Source organism: Cucumis sativus, unplaced genomic scaffold (assembly GCF_000004075.3).
Source record: "Cucumis sativus cultivar 9930 unplaced genomic scaffold, Cucumber_9930_V3 scaffold84, whole genome shotgun sequence".
Lineage (NCBI taxonomy): Eukaryota > Viridiplantae > Streptophyta > Magnoliopsida > Cucurbitales > Cucurbitaceae > Cucumis > Cucumis sativus.
The window spans coordinates 157,788-164,337 of NW_022279575.1; the positions used below are offsets into that span (position 1 = coordinate 157,788).

At 31.8% G+C, this 6,550-nt stretch overlaps 1 long non-coding RNA gene across 1 annotated transcript; it reads right to left on the reverse strand.

The window, feature by feature from the left end:
* Positions 1–3,449: 3,449 nt before the first annotated feature.
* LOC116406300 lies at positions 3,450–3,994 on the reverse strand. The gene is made up of 2 exons (XR_004219330.1): positions 3,851–3,994; positions 3,450–3,724 (listed from the first exon to the last, which is right to left on the reverse strand). It is a non-coding gene; the product is annotated as an uncharacterized LOC116406300 (long non-coding RNA).
* Between the last annotated feature and the right edge of the window lie 2,556 nt (positions 3,995–6,550).

The window sequence follows — 6,550 nt, forward strand, 5'->3', positions numbered from 1 at the left end:
CATTTGAAATTGCCACTTGATCTGAACAAGAAAAATTGGAAGGTGTTGCCACGTTGGTTGAACATCGAGGAATAGAAGGACCATTGAATGTGGGGCAAGGTGAAGATGGTGAACCTAAGGGTGAAGGAATGTGCTGAACATCAGTAGGTGAAGAGATAGGAGGTGACACGACAGAGAGAGTAGGTGAAGAGGGAAAAGGAATTATGGTTTCAAAATTTTGTTGTTTGGTATTGAGGTGGTAAGAAATCCATTTTTGAAAGGAAACTCAATTTTATAAAAAATAACATTTACGGGAGATGTAGGTACGACCACTAGAGCTTAAACATTTATAACCTTTGTGAGTTTCGTTGTAGTCCAAGAAAACATACAATGTATTATGAAATTAAAATTTGTGTGTTTGATAAGAACGAAGACATGGAAAGCAAGCACAACCGAATGATTTTAGTAAAAAAATAATTGGGCTTCCTTTGAAAAGCTTTCTCCCAAGGAGATAAATGATTAAGGATTGGTGTGGGTAGGCGATTGATGATATAGATAGCAGAGACAAAATATCCCACCAAAAACGTAAGGGCATAGATGCTTGAGCAAGAGGGGTGAGCCCCATTTCAACAATATGTCTATGCTTTCGTTCAACTATTCTATTTTGTTGACTTGTGTGAGGACATGGATGTCGAAACATGATTCCTTTGTCCTTTAAGAAAGAAGAAAAGGATCAAAATTCACCTTCCCAATCACTTTGTATGTTTTAATTTTCTTTTCAAATTTGTTTTCGACAAGGTTTTTGTATTGAATAAATGCAGAAAAAGCTTCTTTTTTTGTGTTTAAGAGGATAAATGTAGGTGAAATGAGTATATATTGTCAACAAGGCTAATATAGAGCCGAAAACCAGCAGTAGAAGGAATAGGAGACAGTCCCAAAGATCACAATGAATGAGCTCTAATAGTTGAGAAGTAAAGAATTTTAGATAGGAAATGATAAACTATGGATTTTCCATACTGACAAGCATTGCAAAAAGAAGATTTTTCATTGAAGGAAAAGAAATATTACAACTTTTGACTACTGAATTTAAAATACGATCAGAAGTATGGCCTAATATGTGATGCCATATTACTTTACACACGACATTAGTAGATTTATAAGGATTCTGAGAAGATAGATTGGAAGACTCGACAAAACTTTTTTGCATTAAGACTATTAGTTGACTCGAACAACTTCTGGAGAGGAGATGGAGAAGTAAAAGAAATTTGAACTTCGCCTTTGGAAGGAGATTGATGCGGGAGAGATAGTTGGTAGAGTCCAATTTTAAGTATTCCTTGCAACACCACCTTCCTGGTTTCCTTGTCCTTCACAAAGTAACAATTAGAATGAAATTCTAGTTAACTTAGCAACACTCAACAAATTTTGCTGAATATGTGGCACATGTAGAACGACATTTTTCAATTTAAGGGGCATTTGATCTGAAGAAACATTAATATTACCAACATGTGCTATGGTCTATTTTGTTCCATCTCCAACCGTTAAAGAACCAGTACCATAATATTTAGTTTTGAATTGAAGATTACCATAATCATTGGTGATATGGTTTGCAGCTCCACTATCTGCCAACAAATTTGGATTTGTCAAAATTTCAGGAGTAGCAATAAAGGTTGTTGTATTATTGTTTACCCGACTGTTGTTTGCTCTTGGATTGTCAAATTCCTCTTCAAAATGATGGTAACAAAGAGCAGCTCCATGACCAAATTTCCCACAGAGTTGACAAGTGGGTTTAGAATTATTACCTCTATGATTGTTATTGAACCTACGCCTCTTCGATTTTGAAATGTGCCACCACTAACATTGTTACCTCTTCCTTGAGATTGATTGTTGTTAAAGTGGTTGTTGTTATGATTTCGAGAGATATATCTTGGAAAGCAGTGTTTGTTGCTTATTCTTAACATTGTTGGTTTGCCTGCTGTAAACATAATTTGCACTAGCATCTCCAAAATCTCCATTAGTATTAACAATATTCAAGTGAACTAGTTTGGTTTCGAATATTACCAAGGTTGAGTAAACATCATGCCAGGTTGGAGAGTTCTTACCTTCAATATCACACACAATTAAAATATATTCGGCGTCAAGCCCCGCTAAGACATAGGAGATTATTAGATCATCCTGAGAAATTGTTGATCCTGCTAGTTGCATATTTTTTGATGTAATTTGTTTCATCATGGATAGATATTCTGCCATTCTCATTGTTCATTTTCTAGTATTTGGAAGGATTGATCTCAATTGATTTATACGGGCTCCGCTAGCTGCACCATAGAGTTCCTCCAGAGCCAAACATACTTCTCTTGACTTGTCAAATTAACGACCTCTGATGCCACAAATGGAGTCATCAAACCAAGTAAACCATCTAAGAAGAGCTTGATCTGTTGCTGTCCATTCCTCAAAGACTGGATTAATAATTGAAGTAGAAGAACCAGCTTCACCATTTGACTTTAAGGATTGAGGTGATTGAGTTTTTGTGCCAAGAACATACCCATCGGCCTTTTGACCTCGAAGAATAGCAAGAACCATGCCTCTCGATAGGCCAATCTTTTTCATAAAGCTTAACAGAGAGATATGCCCAAAGGGTGTCCAAACGAAGTGTTGATGGCAATATACATTGAGGCAATAGTCACCTAAGTGTTTTGGGTTTTAATGGTGGCGGTGTTTTAAACTAAAATCAGACATGACGTTGGACTTTGATTCTCTGATGCCAAGAGAAAAAATATAAAAGAAAGAAAGAAAATTGGAAAGGAAAGAAGATAAAAACAGAGGGCGCAAAGTAATCATCTTTATCATCTTTATTGTGTATTAAGCAATGATAGATACAAAATATACATAGACATGACAGACTTTGACAAAAAAGGAAATAAAAATACAAAGGGTAAAGGAAAATGAAATCATTACAGGTCTGATATTTAAGGAAAAGGGAAGACCAAAATTGTAAATACAAATACCAAAAGTAAAGTAGGAAAGTAGGAAACCCTAATTCAACACTTTTTATATATCACATTAATTCATCTAAAGTAAGTTCTTTCAAATTGTCTAAAAAGCTCATTCGAGAGTGTGACAAGTACGATACTAGTAGACAATCTTTTTCTCTCTTGATCTTTTCTAGCTAGGTCATCTTCACATTGTCCCATGTATCATTTTTGTTAGATAAACCCTCACCCGAACGCTTTATTTTGAGTCATGACATCATTTCATTCTAGTCACATACCGCCACACTTTTTTCTTTCTTTCAAAAGGATGGTATTTAATTTGATTCTCCTTTTTCCAAAATATACCCTTAATTATTGTTATCTTACTTTTTTTTTCCCATATATTATTCATTTTCTTCGCACAAAGTTTCAAATCATCATTATTTAATCTCTTTAATTTTATTTACTCCCCATTTGAGAAAGATAAAAGTAAACAACTAAAAATTATGAGTAATTTATACATATGCTTTTCTCTCTTCTAATGCCTTCACTTGATTACAATCATATTACAACATGCACATTTTGTACATAGAATACACAATAACCCTTCATCAAATGATCAATATTTACATAAAGAAGAGAGATAAGAGAAAGGAGAGTTATTGAGGTAAATAATTAAGAACCATAGACAAAGGTACTAAGCAAAGCCCTCTTTTCTTCAGTTCTGTGTAGTCATTGCCAATTCCAATAAGATTATCCATTTCTCTTCTCTCCTCCACCTGCACCAAAAAAAAAAAAAAACAAAACACTTGCATTATTTAATATTTTTCAAAACTTATTTCCACTCTCTTCTGCTTGAGTAAATTAAATGAAAATTAAAAACAAAAACCACTATATATATTTACCTCAGGAGCTATTAAATTGTCTCTGTGCTTCTGGTTCTTGCTAAAGTAGGTTGAACCAGATATCTGTATATATTTAGACCAAAGAAAACTCATATATCAGCCCAAACCCGACATCGTTAAAATACTATTGAACTCAAAAACTTAAGCGAAAGTCGAGAGTTTGGATGAATTTAAAATTGATTTGAGAAAAAGAAATAATATCATAGGATCAATAAAACAGAAAATCTTATCCTATTTACGGTATATGGGAGAGATTTTAAAACGGTCGTTAAAGTCACTTTTATTATTGTTTTTTAATATAGTAATTAAAAATCAATGTAATGATTGATTTTTATAGGTTGAAAAGAAGAATTGTAACACAACATTTGTTACAATCATATCTGTTGATTAACAAATGAGGAATCTGAGTTTAATAAATTTAATCTTCTCTATTCCTATGGTAATTAACAACAAAAATAGAATAAAGAAATTAAAGAGAGAGAGAGAGAGAGAGACTTGGGACTATTAACAGGAGAGCTAGCAGTATCCTCCAAAGCTTCATCTTTAACAAACAACTCTTTGATCATCTTCCTCTTCTTAAAAAAGTTGATATGATCATCATCCTTGTAACCGAACCCGGGTTGTTCGGAAACTTGGTCGTTGTGGTCATGAGGTAGTTTACGATGGGCGACGGAGGAGCAGCGTCCGTGACATCAAGAGAAAAGTGGGAGGAAGCTGAGAAGGAAGTGAGTGATTGATTATGAGAGTTAGGGTTGTCTGTTTGAGGAAATCTTCAAAGTAAATGGTCCACCCACTGTCCTCCGGCGATTCTTCACCGTGATAGTTAAGGGAATTATTATTGGTGGAGTTCTCATTGGCCATATGAAGAATGAATGAAGGATGAGAGAGAGAGAGGGTTGAATTAATAAGGAGGAAGAAAAGGGGAAGTATAAATAATAATAATAATAATAATAATAGCGTAAAAGTTGAAAATTAATTGTGTGTGGGAGCAGTGGCCCGCTTTGTTTTGTTTTGGGAGTAGGAAATGAGCAGTTTGGACGTGGGTTTTCTTCTTATTACACACACAAACTTGTGTTGATCAAATTTAGTTTATTTAAGGATCCTACATTTTCTGTTTAAATAATAATACTTTACTTTCATCTCCCTTTTCTACTTTTAACTTTACTTTAATATTATTACTCTCTCTTTCATTCTTCTGAAAACAAATTGACTATTTTCATCCCTTCAACCTCATCTTCATTCCATGAGCTAAAACTATCACTTAAAAAATAAATGTAAATACGCTTGACTCATTAGAATTCAACGTGCTTGATTTAAAAAGTTCTCGTAAAAATGGTCTCAATATATATTGTGTATTGTGCGTGTATAATTACCCTTTTGTAATATTTATATAATGTATTTGTTTATTTTTATCCTTATTTAATATAATTTTGTATTTTGAAGGGTAAAGTTTAAATTGATATAATGGAAATGTGTGAATGTTGTTTTTAGAATTTGGTTTTTTTTTTCAATATAATAGAATCCAAATGTGTACCAAAGTTAATGAATCCGAAAATCATTGAAAAGAAAAATCTCCATTGTCAACAAAACTTAGGGGCAGTTCAGCAGGAAATGATTGCCAATAATTAAATACGTTATTTATAGGGGAATCCTTATGAATAATATTTTTTTTTTCATTTAAAATTTAAAATAAATTTAAGCTTGCTAGGTCATATTCTTTATTAAGTAATCTACTCCTTGAAAATATTATAAATTTTGAGTCTAATGTCAACCACACATTCTTTTTATTATAAAAATATTAGTTTTTTAAACTTGTTTCTTTCCGATTCTTTTTAACCTCTCTCTTTAAAATGTTAAGTATACATGAAATCAATAATAATAATAATAATAATAATAATAATAATAATAATAAATAATAAAGTTTATTATTATTATTACATCATCATCATCACCATCACCATCACTATCACCACCACCACCACCATGAAAATTATTGTAAATGACAAAATTACTGAAACAAAATATAGTAAAACTTTATATTCTATAAGTGATACACACTATTGATAGACTCCTATTAGATTAGTACTAATAAATACTAGTAGCAGTCTACTAGTGGCTATCAATGCATATCATGAATAGAATATAAAGTTTTGCAATATTTTATTCATTTTGATCCATTTGAAAATAGAGGCATTTTTAAAAATAGCAAAATAAATTAAAATATTTACAAGCTATAGTAAAATCTTGGATTCTATCAATGATTGTCTTCTATCACTATAGTATATATCAATGACTATCAATGATAGAATTTGCTATAAATTATAAATATTTTGTAAAATTTGCTATTTTTTGAAATTTTCTTCGAAAATAACCTTAATAACAATAAGGGACATTTTCAAATAATAAAATCTATCAAATTCTCTATTAATGCATTGATTGACTAGTTTTATTAAAGGAAAAATTTTGAGCACCATGTTGGACAACATGTAACAACAAACATTGGACCGCTACATCAACAAAATATTCTTACCATATATGAAAGATTGATTTGCATATTTGTGGAACATTTGTTCTTCAGCATATCTTCAACTTTTGTTTCCTACAAATAATATTTATTCTCTCTTAAGTTAATATTCTATAGACTAGCCATATATATGTGTGAGTGTCTTACTCTTTCATTTTTGGTTAGGGGTTAGTTAG